The sequence below is a fragment of the Aricia agestis genome, chromosome 10, assembly GCF_905147365.1.
Source record: "Aricia agestis chromosome 10, ilAriAges1.1, whole genome shotgun sequence".
In the NCBI taxonomy this organism is placed as follows: Eukaryota; Metazoa; Arthropoda; class Insecta; order Lepidoptera; family Lycaenidae; genus Aricia; species Aricia agestis.
The window spans coordinates 11,003,310-11,023,070 of record NC_056415.1 but is presented as its reverse complement, the minus strand read 5'-3'; the positions used below and the strand labels follow the sequence as shown (position 1 = coordinate 11,023,070).

Below are 19,761 nucleotides of genomic sequence, written 5' to 3'. Positions count from 1 at the left end.
TATAAAATTTTTTTTACGTTGTTCATTAGTTTCACACAAAATGCTGCTAACAAGACGCGTGCGCGCGTGTAAAAAAATTAATGTAATATGTAAATATTAAACTAATATGTAACTAATAACACTACTTCTACTACCTTTTTTGTCATGGATGGTACCAACTTAAACTTCTTTAGCCGACTAAAAACCCAAAAAATTGCCCCTGTACCTAAAATTAGCTCTTTTCATCAGGGAATTTTCTGGACGTAGGTAAAACATTTTTAGCCGAAGCGGACATGTTGCGATCGTCGATCGTAAATAATAGGCTTGTTTCCATTGTGTTGAACAATTATGTCGGCACTTCGACGCTCAATCATTATCTGTAATTGTGTTATTACATCTAATTGTATCGTCAAATTACGTTACAATTATGCGAAACCGTAAGATAAAAGCTAGAAGATATTTATACAGGGTGTAACAATAATAAGTGATAATACTTCAGGATGTGTACGTGTTCCTTGTAGAGAGTTCACTGTGAAAGTAGCAGCGCTGAAAGACCAAATTTTTTTTTCACTTTTGTATGAGGAAACTCGTGACTCTCGGGCCCTTGCCCATACAAAAGTGAAAAAAAAAAATATTTTTCAGAACTGCTACTTTCACAGTGAACTCTCTACAAGGAACACGTACACACCCTAAAGTATTATCACTTATTTTTGTTACACACTGTAGAAGATAATTTATTTTTAAAAACATTGATAAAATTCCACAACATTAAAAAAAGCAGGGAGTCCACTGCATCCACTTACCTCCATTATACAAGTACGTTGGACTTATGATACCCAACTGTTTTTTGTGCCTATTTGAAGCGGAATCAGCGCCTCCAATGCGGAGGAAGAGAACTAAATCTGACGTAACTTGCAAATGGCCGCTTAGTCGCTGTTGGTTGTAGAAACTAGTATTAGTTCCAAGTACTCCTACTACTGCTATCAGCGCCAATATAGCGACTTTCAAACGTCATTTTTACGTCAGATTTAGTTCCCTCCCCCCGCATTGGGGGCGCTGATACCGCTTCAAATAGGCACAAAAAATAGCTGTCATTTCAAAGGGTATCATAAGTCCAGCGTACTTGTATAATGGAGGTCAGTGTCTGCATCGGATTCGAGAACGTCAGCATTTTCTTGATGTGCCTGCGTCAAACCCAAAAACCCATCAGCAATTTGTAAGTACCTACTGCCAGCGAGTACGATGCGTAAAGGTGATCGTTCGATCCTTGCGGCAAGCCACCGCAACGGACAAAAATTCAAACAAAATGTCACTATGTTATAGGGTACTAGGGTATAGGTTCCATTTTGCTCTACGTCACTACAAAGCAGCGGCGGCATAGGTCGCTAGAGTGGTCCAGGTGCTCCCCGTCCGGCTCTATATCGTGGAAACGTGCCACTTTTCTGAATAATTTCTCAAGCGATGTCATAGATGTGCCATTAAATAATATTTTTCTTTATAATCGCGAGTATTAAAAAATGTAATGCCCCTAATCACTATAATAATTTTGCGATCAAAGACGTGCTGAAAATTTCGTGTTGAGTGCCATTTGGTTCGCCATCCCTGGCATAGGCGGATAATTTGTTGAAAAGCACAGCAACTGTTACTTACTTAAAATAATAGCAAGTTTCATGGATTAGCTTTGCAGAGGGGGGGGGGGGGGGGGGCATGTTACAGGGGTCCGCAGTATGCCAACACCTTAAAAGTGGGCCACGAAACAAAGGAGTTTGGGAACCTCAAGACCAATGTCCGTAGAAAATGAAACCTGTGACTTATAATTATTAGGTCACTAGCTTTTGCCCGCGGCTTCGCTCGCGTGAAATTCGAAAATCGTGTACAATACGAATATTCTTGCAAATCTCCTTTAGAAACATGATGTTCTTCCAAGACCAAAAGTAGCCTATGTTACTCTCTATCCTTACAACTAAGTCGATGCCAAAAATCAAGTCAATTGGTTGCTTCGTTAGGCTGCGAAGAAAGGACAAACAAACAAATACACTTTCGCATTTATAATATCAGTATGGATAGCTGTTTCCCGCGACTTCGTAGGCGTTACCATAGTATAATAACGGAAATGGATAATTCTCTCCTTTTTATGATCCCTTACTCAAATGGTAAAAAACGGAACCCGAGTACAAAGATATAATATCAGCCTGTCCGTCTATCCATATCCAGGCAAAGCTATCATATTAATCAAATGACACTCGAAATCTGTATGTTTCACTATTAATTAATAACTTAGTTTGTTCCTAAGGAATAAGAATTAAAACTCAACACTAACAACGCAACATGTTTTTGCTTGGCAACATTACCAGGAGGGGGGGGGGGGTATGGGGGGGCGCAGAAACCCCAAGTACCGGCCGGAGGCAAAACCTCCCGCATGTTAATCAAACGACACGCAAAATCTGTATGTTTAGTTTTGGTTTAGTTTGGGGGGGCGGGGGGGGGGATGGGGGGGGGGGAATTGGGGCGGCACAGATGCTAAGTTTGAATAAGGCATATATATCTGCAAAAACCGTATTCAAATCGGATCAGTAGTTTTCGTGTTAAAGAAAAAAGTTTTATACAAAATCTTGCCCCCTCTTTTGTCCCCTTAGAGGGGTGAGGGGAAAAATTTTATGCACCAGATATTAAATTGGAAAATACAGTTTATAATATGATGTAAGTTTATTCAAGAAAAAAGTTTGATACAATATCTGACCCCCTCTTCGGCCCCCTTAAAGGGGTGGGGGAAAAATTTTATACACCAGATGTTAAATTGGAAAATACAGTTAATAATATGAAGTGAGTCCATTGAAGAAAAAAGTTTGATACAAAATTTGACCCCCTCTTTGGTCCCCTAAGAGGGGTGAGGGGGGAAAAAATTTATACACCAGATGTTAAGTTGGAAGAAGATAAATATATCTGCGAAAACCGTATTCAAATCGGATCAGTAGTTTTCGTGTTAAAGAAAAAAGTTTGGTACAAAATCTTACCCCCTCTTTTGACCCCTTGGAGAGGTGGTGAGAAAAATTTTTGTACACCAGATGTTAAGTAGGGAGAAGACAAATATATCTGCGAATACCGCATTCAAATCGGATCAGTAGTTTTCGTGTGATGCTGGAACAAACATACAGACAGACAGACAGACAGACAGACAAAAAACTAACCACAGTTTTGGCTTCTATAGCGATGTAGTAACAGCCCCCGCTTAATATTTTTTGGATATCTTTAATGTACAGAATTGTCATTTCTACAGTTTTATTATATGTATAGATTAAGTAGTATTTTATTTGAATTCTTGTCGGTCGTGGTCGCTTGCCGCAAGGATCGGAAAGTCACCTTTAGGCCTGGGGCCGTACCACGAAACTGTTTTGAGACTCAAACAATCGTACGAGAATGCCGCGTCCTGCTCTAATAAACGTGAAATGACGTTGTTAGAGCAGGACGCGGCATTCCCGTTCAATTGTTTGAGTCTCAAAACGGTTTCGTAGTAGGCCTACTGATTCGTAGTTTGAAGATCCCAGTAAAAAATCACAAGAATATATCTGGCTACAACACAATTTTTATTGTTTCCGGCATAACCCGAAATGATCCACACAGGGTTTACGGCTTGACATAATCCACGCGGCTGATGAGCGTTCCACAAAACGTTCTTTTTCGTTTCACTTTTACACACATCGTTAAAAATTGTTGTTCAAAACGGTATTGGAAAACACATACGGTATTGTTAGATTGTACTTGGATTAAACCTCTCTACTAGCATACTATTATAATAATATATTCTGTGCCACTAGTCTAACAGCTACAGACTAGTCTTTAATTAACTTTTATACAAATTCCTTACAATTTGTCTATTATTAAAAAAACTAAATCATAAAACTATATTATTTTATATAGATAATAATATTATAACATGATTTGCAATACCAATCACCCGAATAGACCTAAGTAAGTACCTATATCTATTTAATTTCTATAAATGATTAAAATATTTCAAAAAATTAGGAAGAAAAAAAATTATTGGGAACGTAGGTTAGCTATAATATTATGCTGCCAACTTACTCTACTATTCACGCAAGGTATACTATTTTAACGCGCCTCCGTGGTCTAGTGGTTAGAGCGTCGCTCTCGACTCCGGAGATCGTGGGTTCGAATCCCGCGTTGGAAACATGTTATTTCCAAGTTTGGTTAGGACAATGCAGGCTGATCACCTGATTGTCTGACAAGTAAGATGATCCATGCGCCGGATGGGCATGTAAAAAGTCGGTCCTGCGCCTGATCTCTCGCCAGTCGTGTCGGTCTTCCGTCCCACTGGGTTATGAGAGTAAAGGAATAGAGAGTGCTCTTGTGTACTGCGCACACACTTAGGCACTATAAAAGTACTCCTGCGTACCTGGTCTGGTTTCAATGAAACCGGCCACCGTCACCGAAACCGGTGTGGGGAGTATTATTACTATTTTAACTTTCTTCTAGTCCAAATGCTAATATCAGGTAAGTACTACTGGAGGAATTTAATTAAGCTACGAACTTAAGCGCTGCTTCAAAGCTTAACTTAACTTTTATCTCGAAATGATGTCAATTCTTGCTAAAGTACGCTGAATTTTACTCAACTGCGCAACAAGGAGTAATGTTTGTCGCTTGCGGTGTTTCGCTAGCTGAAGAGTTCGAATAGTGTTTGACGGTCCATGATTTAACAATACAAGCTGATACGAACGTGTAGAGGGGCATCTATGATTGCCAAATATCACAATTGCACATGCACAATAAAAGGTTTTGCAGTGCATGCGCTAAAAATTACGCCGACGAACCATAAAGTTAACATACCTAGCGGAATATTAACTTTATGCGACGAACACGACCTATGTCAAGTTGATGTTAAAATATGTCATATGTCGGTTGGGCTTGTCAAAGTCTGTCGAAATTATGTAGCCTGTCCGTATGGCTCTGAATATAGTCTGAAAGTACTTTTCAGGCGGATTTTTTATATGAAATATTAATTGTAACTTCTGCCCTCTTTTTCGTACCTTGCAAAAAACAACATCTACTCCACCCTTTTCACAGCATGTGGATTGATCTTCAATAATACCTAATACCTACCTAATTAATAATGATTGGATTGATTAGTGAATTAAGCGGGGTCGCAGATATTTAACCTGTATTAGTGATATCAGTTTGTGTATCTGTATCAAACTGTTCCAATTAATCAGTTTAGAAGCTTAAAAAATAGTCCAAAAGGTGGTTAAATATTTTAAATACCTAGTACAGATTATGATACTTTTTCTCTATGACTTATTAAGTAGGTATCTTATAATAATAATAATTTAAACAAATACTATGAGTTTTTAAGTAATAACTAATAACAAGATTAATTATAATTAAATAACATATTTTTTAATTTAATCAAATAAGATGTTAAGTCACAACAAATATTGTTATATTATGTAGTTAATTAAAAAATATTTTTTATTACCACAACATCATTAAATTATAAAAATTGTTGGTATGTTGGTAGTTGCTCTTTGTACAAGTTTTATGATATTAGGTATACAGAATAATAAAAAGAACTATTTTCACTTAATTAAAATACCTATCTATACTGTACTCGGCGAAACATGGCGGTACCGGTCATTGACTCCCTGTCAAAAACTTGTCATTTTCTATATAAACCGCGATTAACGATGAAGTGTCAAATGTTGTCAATCGCGGCTTTGTATAGAAAATTACAAGTTTTTGACAGGGGGTCAATGACCGCTACCGCCATGTTTCGCCGAGTACAGTATAGTTACCATGTTGTATTTTTTAAATATCACAAATAACCATCGACAACATCATAATATTATTAAGTATTATTATATTTAACATCTATAAGTAATATTATGATATTTTAAGTATTTTACTATTTGGAATCTATTTGGAATATTATGATATTATATACGTAGGTACGGTACTTACTTACTTTAAAAGTTTTGCTCATCTACATAATTGTTTGAGAAAGCCTAAAGATTAATTTAAATAAAGCAGATACTTAAATTCTCACTGAACGAATATTGTAATTTGTAAATTGCAATAAGTATTTTTATCCATCTGTAGGTTTTCTCTTCTTGTTATCTTGGGCAAGTACATACTCGTAGTATAGTAATTTTATTGCGTAAAATTGTGCGATTTTATGCGATAAACCAAATGTTTGCAACGAATTTACGGGAAACGGGTAGTAATAAATATTACGTGGGAATAAATTATCATTGTGTCTAAATAAATTATAATCAGCGAGTTAACGGTACTTTACTACACAATTGTTATTATGATCAAAATTAAGACGTTTTTTAGGCTTGCTTCTGTTTTGGTACAATTATTATTAATTTTAAAACTTCAAAGAAGGGCCCGGAAGATCTTAATATTTAGACTAGAGAGACGTAATACTTTGATCGTGGGAATCGCAGACACAATAGATTTTCAATTGTAATACGATAGCCATGGGTGTACCCAGGTTCTCTGCCAGCGGCAATTTGTTGTCTTTTTTAAAAGTAATTTTCGAGGGTCTTCGGCAAATCGAGTTATTACGTCTTCTGTGAAAGAATCGCTCATACCTTTTATAAGCGACTAGCGGTCGCCCGCGGCTCCGCTCGCGTAGATGTCAGTTACCGCTGCAATTTGCAAAAAGCCTACCCAGGAAAGACACGGTCAGCAAAATGATTCCCAGGTCAATTCACAAACACCGACATTAACATCGACGTCGCAGTCATTATCCGCAGGCTGTAAGATTATCTTTCTGTGGATGTTAAAGTTGTTAAAGATGAGAATATTTAAATGTAATTAATAATAATTAATAAGTTTTCACTTCTGACGGTAGTCCCGGAGTGCAACCCGTTGTTTTAGGATAGATAACTAAAGCGATTATTGTATAGCTTCTCTATAAACAACATTTGACGTTTAGTTATTTTTGTAACAAAATATACTGATGGTCGGGAGCCCCGACTCGTAATAGGGCAATGTAAAGTTACCCATACCTACTAATAATATATTATATTCTGTGCCCATACGTAAAACATTATTTTTAACCGACTTCCAAAAAGGAGGAGGTTATAACTTCACCGTTTGTTGACCGATTTTCATGATTCTTTTGTCGTTGTACAGGGTTGAATTCAAATTTGGTACCATGTTCACAAAAGCGGTGATCTGATGATGGCATCCATGAGGAATCGAGAGGACTCCTTGAAATTTGTATGGAAACATATAGTGATTTCGATTTTTTCTGAAGCATTTGAGGTGAATGCTACCAAAAAGTAAGACTTCGTACCGGGTTATGCCCTGAATCTGAAGGTACCGAACAGAACTATTGAATCCTTATAGATACAGGTTCGGGGATTCGGCGTTATTTAAACAACTGGAAGCATAAGTCAACACATCAATTTGATTCATCATTATAATCACAACCATAATTACACCATGGGTCATCACATTATGACCCAATTATTGGTACTATTACTTCAAACGATGGAAATTATAGTACAGAATTCGTTGAGATTTAGTCGAATTTTGAAAAAGGCACTAATGAATAATTAGAATTATTTCATATTTTTAGGTCATTTTAAGAATATTGTCTTTTCCTTGGAAGTCGGGTTCAATTTTTTGTTAAAAAATAATAATCGTAAATCTATTCCTACTAATTTGAATGTTTGACCCTGGGATTTATTTATCGTTAGTGCAAAAGATTTTTTTACAGGAAATTGGAGCCTTTTGAAGGGTACTTATAGGTAATATCAGTAGGGATCATTGGTATTCTTGGTAAGTATATGAACTAATTCACCAGCTGCAGGGCCGGTCATAATCTTCGCTAGTACTGCGCGCCTTGGTAGTTGGTACTTAGCGCCCACTTCGAAACGGGCGTAAATCGCAATTTTTAATTTCACCATAACTTCTAAACCAAACGTCCAATTTTAATCATTCAAAGACAAAAAATTATCTACACAAACTGTACTTAGTGATGAAATAATTTATTTTGATAAGGATTCTCAGCATGAGTAAAATAAATGCGTTTAAATGTAGTCCACAAAAAAATCAAGATTTTTAAATAAAAAAATGGTTGTTGTGCCTCAATCGACATAGATAGGTATAGTGTGTCGCGGACATTTTTGTAGATATTTATAAGATCTACATTTACTTTGAACATTGTATGGTTCTATCTTTTAAAGTTTAGGCAGCGTACGCAAAATAACTAAATTTTCTGGTTGATTTTTTTCACCTTGTGTCAGAAAAACCAAAATATCTTACGGAACCCTATATTTTCCAAAATAAAAAGTAGCCTATGTTACTCGTAAATAATGTAGCTTTCAAATGGTGAAAGAATTTTTAAAATCGGTCCAGTAGTTTTTGAGAACAAACAAACAAATAGTATAGATATCCTACTAATATTATAAAGGCGAAAGTTTGTTTGGATGTATGGATGTATAGATGTATGGATGTGTGGATGTATGGATGTTTGTTACTCTTTTACGCAAAAACGACTGAACGGATTTTAATGAAACTTTACAATAATATAGCTTATACATCAGAATAACACATAGGCTACAATTTTAACCGACTTTCAAAATGGGGAAGTTGTTATGTTCGTTTTCTTATGTTCAACGATTACTCCGCTGTTTGTTAACCGATTTTCAAAAAAATTATTTTGGTATGTAGGGTATCATCCCAATTTAATATTATATTCATAAAAGTGATGATCTGATGAAGGATCCATAATTAATCGAGGGAACTCCTCAAAATTTATGGGGAAACATGTGGTGACTTCGGTTTCGTGAGAAGTATTCTAAGCATATGCTACAAACAAGTAAGATTTTGCACCGAGGTATACCTGGTATACCATGGTTCGGAAGGTGCTGAGTGAACTCCTGATTCTTTAAAGATACAAGTTTGGGAGTTTCGGCGTGGTTTTAAGAACGGAAAGCATATGCTACTATGCAGATTACATTCATCATAATCACTACCATAATATTATACCATTCATCGTCCCATGATTATGAGCCTTTTCATAGTCTTTTAGATCGAGGCTCGAGTTTGTCAAGCGATAATTTAAAAAAATCTATACTTAATATTATAAACCTGAAGAGAATGTTTGCTTGAATGCGCTAATCTCAGGAACTACAGGTCCGATTTAAAAACTTATTTCAGTGTTAGATATCTCATTTATCGAGTAAGGCTATAGGCTATATTATATTATATTATATTATCACGCTAAGACTAATACGACCGAAGAAACTCCTGAAAATGTGGTAAAAACGGGGAAAATATTAGAAAGGGTTCATCTCACGAACTACTGGAGCAACTTTTATAGCAATATTTGGCACTTATATAGAGTAGACCACGTGACAGGAGTATTTATAGCTATTTTTATTCGAAAATGTACGGTTTCTGTGAAATTCCTAATTTACGCGGGCGAAGCCGCGCGGGACATCTAGTAATTATATAATTTCTTCTATAAAAGTACTACATAAGATACTTAGTAGGGACGTCAACAGGATCCAGGGGGGGGGGGGGGCAGCTGTACGCCCATGGCGATAGCCCGGTGCCGCTTGGGGATTCAAGAGATTCAAGAGAATATTTTAGATCTATGCATTGCTAAATATTATAATAATTTGTTTGTTTCATCCTGTTCCGTCTTGATTACTTTGTCAAAACAAAGTTGTTAATTTAGTCGGTACTACTTAAATACTCTGCAGGTTTAAGAGAACTCAAAAGTATCAAGCGTAATAACAAAACCATCTTTTGCAGTCTCACCTGCATTGTTTATCAGTCCTTCACTTCTAAAATAGAATTCATATTTGGAAACGTACTGGACCCAGTTTCTAAGCATTCAATTACAGAAAAACGGGAGCCAGCCAGGTGTGTCGTGACTCGTGACTCGTGAGCCACATACCGCGACGACACGCTCTGTCAGCTGCATCATGTATGTTTTAGTTACCTAGTCCTTAGTCTTGTGATACCCGAGACCTAGACCAATCACTAGCTATTTGACCGAGCTTAGCTCGGTATTCGATAAAACACACGTTTTCTTAAAATTATTCATAGCTAGATCGATTTATCACCCCCACTAAATTTCACGAAAGTCGTTGGAGCCAATTCCGAGATTCCAATTATATAATATATACAAGAATTGCTCATTTAATGATATTTAAGATACATTGACGGTGCGTCCATCCATCCATTTTTTACATTGCAATTTTCAACTGTCATCGTCGTTGATGTCGTGCAGAATGTTTGAACGGATTGACGTCAATGCCCTCCGAGATCTGGTCGTCGAAACATGCGAATTTACTGTTTGTATGAAATGGAACCAGCTAAAGAGCAAAATGAATAATATCTATAATAATAATAATAATAACGTTTATTCAACAGTATGACACAGCATTACACTACAATAATAAATTACACGTTACAATACAAAGAAGGAAATTAAACATCACATACGCAAAAGACACAAAATTATAAAAAAGAGAAAATAAAAAGAAGGAATAATTAATGAGACACGGTGATAAGACAGCAGGACGTATGCATAACATAAGGATGTAAACAATGGGGACATCCCCATAGTGCCTAATGGCGGCTCTCGACATAGGCGAACGCGTTGGCCAACGCGTCTGCAGACGCGTTGGCCCAATGTGTAGAACGGGCGTTCGCGCGTTGGCCAACGTCTAAATACCTACGGCCAACGCGCGAACGCCCGTTCTACACATTGGGCCAACGCGTCTGCAGACGCGTTGGCCAACGCGTTCGCCTATGTCGAGAGCCGCCATTAGGGTCAGCCATACGAGTAGTGTATTGTTATGTCTATTGTTGAAAAGGATACCACTCAGGCTTATTACCGTGGTGTACACCACAGTGCCTGGTGTTATGTGGTTCCTAATATATCTGATGGCAAGTTGTTGCCTCTGCCTTTTTACACAAGTTACGTCCCTTCTGCAAGCCCCGTAGAGAAAAAGCAACAAAGCTTTATTAAGAACAGGTAATATTATGTTATAAAATATTAGGCATCCATTACACGGTAGGTTTTTCTGTCAGTTTTACCACAGTCATGGCTGTAACTGATGGATAACCTACCGTGTAAGAGCGTGACAGACGGTTGAAGTTGATTGACGAACATCTGGATATTTTGATTTTTGCTTCATGCAACCATCAGTCACGAATTTTGAGTGAGTGTTGTCACATCTGACAAAATTGGAAAAAAATTAGAAACTTACCTTTGAAAAATTTGGCTTTGACTGGCATAAAACTGAAGAGAATTGAGTGACCGTCTAAAACCATTCGTCAGTCCATCAGTCAAACATAATTCATGGTTGACGGAATTGACTGCCGCAACTGACTTGCATGCGCGTGTAATGGATGCCTAAGAAGTACTTGATTACATTAGAGTGGTGATTTTGGCTTGTTTACAGAATTTAGTTCACTATAAATAGAAAATAATTTCTGGATTACTAATCGTAAAAGAAAATCATGCCAGTTGCCACTTGCTATCTAATTAAATTACTTACGTCAAATCTCAGTAGGTGTAATCATTTTTAGTCTCATCGGCGAATCTAGGCAGAAAACAGTATAAAATGCCAAGAGTTGTATAAAATTTCTTGCCTCGTCTCGCCATTTTGAATATGAGTACCTTAAATTATTAAATGACAACTTATAATAATTGACGAATACTCAAAACAGACACAAACAGAAATTACGCCTATTTGTCTTAACGTCAAAAGTTATAAAACGCTCGCTAGCAACGATTCACAAACTTGTGTCATTTTGCTTACCATCACATTAGTTGGAATTTAAATCGAGGACAAATGTGTATTGCGGAGTTAACTGAAACTGTTGTTTAGTGCAGACGGGGACATTAGACGAAATTGTTTGACGAAATTGTGCAACATTATCTCCAGTTTCAGTGTCCGTAAGTTACAGGTTCTGCGTTTGACTGTTAAGACGCTCCCCCTACGGTGATGCAGTAATTTACCGTTTTTAGAGCCTTATTAACTCATAATTTGAAAGCTACAAAATTATAATAAAAATACAGCAATAATCTTCAGTCATAACGTTCCTTCCATAGTTATTAATTTCCTATTTTTGTTTTTTTTTTTATACTCAAATATCAGCTTCCAAAGCAATACCAATTTATTTAAATTCAAGCATACATTCAGTATATCCTATTGACAAATTACGGTTATTTGAAACACACGACAATTGATCGAAAATTTCATTAACTACATACTGGACGTTTAAATTTTTTTAGGTCAATTTTGAACTAAGATAAGTAAAAAAAAAATAGGATTTTGGCGCGTCCTCGGCAACGCAGCAATTGTAAGGTCAAGTTCGTTTCTCAGGGGATGGCCTTAAGTAGATACTTATTAGCTAACACATGTTCTTGGCTACAGGCCCTGAGCTCATGTGTTGTTTATATGTACCCCAATTAATAGAGACCAAACTGCAAAGATTATTATACCAGAGAAACTAGTTTAATGGCAGATGGCGGACCAACCTTTTTCTGTTGGATTTGACATTAGTATTCACTAGCGAAGCGATGACTTATGTCAAATCGCATAAATTTTGTAGCGTTAGCGCTAGCGTTAGCGTTTTGCCACTTGTCTAGGAGGCCAGACCCTGTCAAGCGATTATCGTAAACGCCAACGCCAACGTCACAAAATGTATGTATAATGGGATTTGACATTAGTATTCGCTAGCGAAGCGATGACTTATGTCAAATCGCAAACATATTGTTAGCGTTTACGATAATCGCTTGCCACTTGTCAACTAGGGCAGCCCTACTAGACAAGTGGCAACTGGCAAGCGATTATCGTAAACGCCAACAGAATGTATGCGACTTGACATAAGTCATCGCTTCGCTAGCGAATGTCAAATCCCATATGTACATTTTGTTGGCGTTTACGATAATCGTTTGCCACTTGTCTAGACCCTCTGTTTTGTCTTCCTAATTTGCCAATTAGTGCCACAAACAATAAATTACAGAAACAAAATTACACACTCGTTAAGGAATATGATTCTATGGTTTGTAAATTCCAGGTGTTTTGTAGTGTCATGTTCAGCACAATTGAATTATACCCTAATGAGAATCCATCCTCATTTTATTATATTAGTGCTGCGGAAGTGTACCTGTCCATTTGTCTGTCTGTTATCTCTTATCGCTTAAGCCGGTGAATTGTTCTAGATGAAATTTGTTATATTGGCGTCTAGGTCTCAAAGTATCCTACTTTAAGAACTAGAAGTCAAGATACCTACTATGAAAGCCTATATTACGGTGCAAACAATAGTCGAAAACAAAACTTTATACCTACTTGCAACATTCTAAAATTGCAAAATTACAAAATTATTTAAAAATAATATTCATCATCTTATGTCTCTCTGAAGTTTGTTATAAAATATGAAGCTAAAACTGCCATGAAACTATACAACATCAGCTTACACAATACATAATAAATTGTACAAAATGTTGTTCAAAAATAAGAAATCCACAACTTATTTTACTAAGGGTGGGTTGCTTTAACTACTTATAACTTACTTTAAGTATAACTGTAACTTTAACTATTACTTATTTATTTATTAAAACCATAAACTAATACAATAAAACTAAATTACAATAAAAACTAGCTTAATAATAAGTAAAAAAAACAACAGTTTAAATATAAAAAGTCAAATCTTTGGTTATGGTCAATAACGGACGCCATATTTAACGATAACCTTGAGCTCGACAAGGTTTTAAATGAACGTGGCGAAAAAAGGAACTAACGCTGTCATTATACAAAAACGCCATTTTTGACAGTTCTCCTCTGCCAGCAACGCTGGTAGGTAGTACCTGCAGGTACTGCCAAACTGTACTTTAGTCTGTAGGTTTTGCCGCGAATGCATAGAAATTGTGTATTCGAAGTATTTATTTTGACAGTAGACATGGTGGTGTAAAAGCTCTCATCACTGCCTGACTTAGACGTGGAACGGTGCAGTGGGAAGGTGAACATTTTAAAGAAGACTCAAGATTTATATTTATCTTTGCAAGTTACAATTATTTTTAGTAGTTTTTGAAATGTTAAAAACAGCTTCAATAATATTTTGAAAACTTTAAAATATTTTATGTAGACTGTAGAGTGTAGACGTTACGTCAAAGAAATTTAAATAATATTATGTGTAATATGACAGTGGTAGATCACAAAATCATTTCAGTTAACTTATAAGACTAATATAATACAAGTTCATATTAGGTATCGAAAATCGGCTTTCTGATAGCGGCCTAACTTCAATATTTTACGAAATACAGAATCCTTTACTATGAGTGGGAAAATATTTTATAAAATTATTCATTGTACCTATTAATATTATATTATGAGAATGTTTAATTGGTATCATAAATCATGTTATTATTATTGTTTACTTGAAGTATAAGTATGTTAAAATAATATTATAGCTGGTACATCTACTGCATTTCTAAAAACAGAGTTTTAGAAATTTCATTTTATTATTGTCATTCGATAACAATGCAACTTTCAATAAAGTTAAAAGTATACTCGTCGCAAGTAGTTCACTTGTGTCTTGTAGTAAGATAAAATGCATATTTTTCCACTTTCGATAACAAAGTTTCATTAAGTCAAAGTGTATGAGATATGACATAAAGCATTGCAAAGCGTCATGGCACTATGTGTTATGTCAAATCCCATACATTTCTGACACCTAACTACGCCATCGATATTCGATACTAGCAAAGGAAGTTTTGACTAAGCACTCTTATTTCAGTGGGTTTCATATACAAAGACATGTAGAAAACAAGTGGCTTATATTATACTGATAAAATGTTTTATTGAAAATGTTATGTAATCAGCTGTTATGTGTTCAGTACGAGGTCAATGACCTTCTAAGCGTCTAGAGCTCAGCTTTACTCATGGTTTTTTGCCTAAACTTCTTCACATAGTGGGTTTTTCATACACTAAAACATTTATGTCAACTATACTTTTTTGTTTGAAAGCTGACATGATCGAGAGTGTTCTTATTTATTATAGTCCATCATCATCAACTTCCGCTCAGTTGATGATGAACTATAAATTACACACAGGAGCACCAAAGAATATAGAGGTAGGTATTATATTATTATCAAAACTTTTTGATACAACACATTTTAAACCTAAAATATGTGACTACAGTAGGTATACAACCAATTCTGCTTGGGTTGCAACACAAGAACACTAATATTTCAAACTGTCAATAATATCGACGGTGGAAAGGCAAAGTTACCAAGCGACACGGCGTCAAAATAAGTTAAGGTAAAAGCACTAAAAGTAGACTCGGAACTAATAGATGACACTTACGACAAAAATACCATAAAAATAAGAATTACTCAAATTTTTTCTCAACACTGTAAATTTTATAAGCTTCTCAAGCTATCTGTTGACGTGAAAAAATGTACTAGGGATGCCTTCGGGAACAAAATTTTAAAATGGGATCAGTTTTCGTAAATAATGTGACCGCGTCAACACGCGCTCGGCAATTTCTTAGCAAATAGGTTAAGGAAGGCGAAATTTTGCACGTAAGTTTTGAATACATTTATTTGATTTTTTGTAATTTCTATTGATTTCATTGGATTAATGGTCATGTTGTTTACACTAACTAATGTTTATTTATGATTTTTTATCCATTTTCCCTAAAAATTTAAAAAATATAAAGGGTGTCTACTGTTAGTACTTGAAAATGTAAAAAACCTAATAGATGACATGGAACTCATATCATCATTTTGCAATACATACTAAAGTTATTTTGTAGTTTATTCTACTGCAAATATCATCACTATTCTCTGAAAATATAATTCTATTAACAAACTAACAAATTAGAACTACTGTACCTAAAAATGGACATATTAGACCTTGTACTGATCTAAAAATCGATTGCTTTAGTTTTTTAGCAGTAAAACGAAGAAAAAGGAGAGCTGAGAAAAGAAAGAAGAAAAAGAAGAGGCAAGAGAAGCATGGAGACTAAAGACTGAAAATAAATTTACTAGGAAAAAATATATGAAAAATAAAATTAAAAGGAAAGATAGTTTTAGCATGGGAGAAGAATGGATAGAATCTGGAGACAACGTGGATAATATTTTATATGCATGTAGTTACTATGATGAAGTAAATGAAATCTTTTGAAAAACGGCAAATAAAGACCTAATAATAGGAAAAATATTAAATGTAATGTAATGTTCTATGTCAACTATTAGTACATATTGGTGTCTACTATTAGTGATATTCGTTTTCTGTGATGTCATCTATTAGTTGTTATGACTAAGTTTACAAAAAGACCAATAATATATTTTTTAATTGCTTTGTCAGCGAATAATTATCATAGTTTTATTTTGTAAGAGTAACTGAAGACATGGAAGAATTGAATTGAAACACTTGAAATGTTCACAAAATACTCAATTGTATTTATACTTTTATAATTAATAATAAAATTAAAATAAAATAGATAAATAATCCCATACAAAAAAACCTATTTTAGTCAAATTTTGCTCTATAATGGTACGGAACCCTTCGAGATGTGCACGAGTCAAACTCACACTTGGCCGATTTTTACGATTGGCCTAAGCCTAAACTATATATCTTCATACATTTTAGATGTCGGTAAGTAAGTTATGGTTCATTGGAATACTGAATATTGTTTTTACCGAGGAACTCGGCTTCAATTATTTGTTTGAAAATCATTTATTCAAAGGCATATTTCAAATATTGTATACTTGATAGGTTTTTCTTCAACAGTTTAACTTCAGTTATTTTCGATTGCTGCATAACTATACTGAGCAAATTTCCTCCCTGAGTCTAAAAAGTAAAAACTTTTGTGTTTTAGCTCAAATTTATTTGGCGGCAGGTAAATAATTACTTACACTAACAGAATTTTATTTGTCGTATAGTAAACGTTGCTTGATATAGTAATGGAATATTATGAAATTTAGACCCCTTTGCTTGTTCAATTAAAAAAAAATCTCTACTTATCCCTTTTTGCTTCGAACCATTTGGAAAAAAAATATATATTTAGATATATTTACTAGATTGAAAGATAAAACGTTTTTGTCGGTTGGTAACTTTTACCTGCTTCTAAATTTAGGTAAATTGTTACCAAACGCCACTTCTACGCTAAGTATGCAGAAATACCTTTTTTTTAATAAACCAATTAATAAAGACATTAAAATACTTTAAAAATCCGTTGGATTTTTTAAAATATCTCTAATAGCTAATTTTCTACGATTTTTTAAAGAAAAAACGAATTTTTAAACGGCTCTCCTGTAAAAATAGCTATATGTCGCTTGGTAACTTTTGCCTTTCCACCGTCGATATGTTACTGCTAAAATATAGCCTACATGCGAAAGCTCAAGCTTTAGCGTAGGTAATACTCGCGTCGCGGGAAATTCGAGTCTGCTTCTATTTTTCAATCTTATAACAAGAGAGAAAAATAAATAAAACCAGCTGAATATAAAACCGACTGAAATATGAAAAGGTAGGTTTTCCTATTTAAAAAGGCTAAATGTACGGTAGGCATTATTATAGACTAGCTGTCCCGGCAAACGTTGTTTTGCCATAAAATAATTTTCCCTGTTTTCCTGCTTTTCTCTTGAAGTTTTTTCAGATTTTTTTTTCGATAGACCTCACGGAGCCCGAGACCTTACCGAGAGACGAATGCAAAACCGTGGAAATCGGATCATGCGTTCTGGAGTTATAGCGTCAAGAAGGAAAACCCGACTTATTTTTATATATTAGATTTATATATACAGGTTGTAACAAAACTAAGTGATAATACTTTAGGGTGTGTTTGAGTCCCGTGTATAGAGTTCACTGTAAAAAAAAGCAGCGCTCTTTAGATCAAATTTTTTTATCACTTTTGTATGGGAAAACTCGTGACGCTATACTAGGGCGCTTGCCCATACAAATCAGAAAAAAAAATCTTTCAGCACTGCTACTTTCACAGTGAACTCTCTATAAGGAACATAATATACAAACCCTAAAATATTATCACTAACTTTTGTTACACCCTGTGTTATATAAAATAATTATTATGTGCTATGTTTTTATAAAGAAGACTTTTTCGGGACTTGAGATACCTTCGCCCCATACCACAGAATATATATTAGTAGTGCCCATACACACTTTCGCCTAATAAGGTACATGGCAAAACAATATTTGCCGGGTCAACTATAGTAATTAATACAATATTCGGAAAGTAAGTAACCATGCACAATTCAGAGCCATCGCAATAGTGTAGTAACCATGCACAATTCAGAGCCATCGCAGTAGTGTGACAATTTCATAATAGTAGGTCAGTGTGGAGTCTGTGTTTTAACTTTTACAACGAGAGCGTTGCCTAGTAAAGTAAAATGTAAGAAAAGGTTTTCTTGTCTAGTTTTTGAGGGTTTTTAACCGGAGTTTATTTATTCACAAACGTTTTTGATTGGATAACGTTAATAAAACAGCAAACAAACTATTTAAGACAAACCCTTTTAAAGAACCCCAGATTCTTATTTAAAGAATACTAGCTGTTTGACCAAGCTTTGCTCGGTATCCGATGAAAATGACATTTTCTAGAAATGATTCCTAGCTAGTTCGATTTATCGCCCCCGAAACCCCCTATATACTAAATTTCATGAAAATCGTTGGAGCCGATTCCGAGATTCCAATTATATATATACAAGAATTGCTCGTTGAAAGATATAAGATTTTAAGCCCTTTTCAGTAGGTAAGTATTTCTAGAGTGTAGAATTGTATTATAAAATATGTTGTATTTTTAGAATAGCCACGAGTTTTGAGTTCTTATTTCGTTGCTTAGTAGTTAAAGGCCCACTGTTTCTAACAAAAACGTTTAACTATTGACTATTATAACTTTATTGAAAGTAAGAATTAATTACAAAGATAGATAAATACATTATACAAAATATATAGTTTTAAATATTGTCAAGAAATTAGCGTCGATATGCTTCTTATGTTGACTGTTCAAGTACATACTTACGGTTATTTTGAATAGATAATGGTTATAATCTTACATTATTATCTATTATAACTACTTATTGACATTAAACTTTAAAGTAACTGTTTAAAGTACTTATTAAGTTTTTGAATGTTTTCATGAGTATTAAACATAATTTCCATTAATTTACAATATTTCTTTGCCTGCTTAGGTACTTAAAGAAAAATTTCATAACTTTGAGGTTGTCGATTCATATATTATGTTGGCGCTAATTATTCATGTTTACCTTTTCTGATACACGTAGCTGTGCAAAAAATGTAAAAGGAGGTTATCAATTCGATGCTTAAGTATGTAATATTCCCAGAAATGCACATTCCCAGAACATTTTTCGTATATGTTACTTTATATCAGCATCTGAGCAAATGTGCCAAATTTCAAAAGTGTATGTACGTGGTACGTGTAAGTGTACTATGTATGTTTTTATGTTTGTGTTCGCATATCTCTGGAACTACAAGTCCGATTTAAGTAATTATTTTTTTGTTGTACTAGGTATTGTCCAACTTAGGGAATATAGTAAGTTTCGTCGAAATCAGTTTGGTAGTTTATGAGATACGCAATTTTAATTCTCAATTACGTACAAATTTGAAGTCGGTTTTATCTTTTAAAAATATTATTTTTATTTAACATAAATTGTTGATTTATTTTTCCTCGATTAATAAAAATATTTTTTTTATTAATCGAGGGTACCTACTTAGAACGCATTATGTGATAACTGATAACCGATAAGAGTCG

At 34.7% G+C, this 19,761-nt stretch overlaps 1 protein-coding gene across 2 annotated transcripts in view; it reads right to left on the bottom strand.

Annotated features, from left to right (window-relative positions):
- LOC121730977 (cAMP-specific 3',5'-cyclic phosphodiesterase) overlaps positions 1-19,761 on the bottom strand; it is a 474,096-nt gene that overhangs the window by 341,137 nt on the left and 113,198 nt on the right. The window lies entirely within an intron of this gene.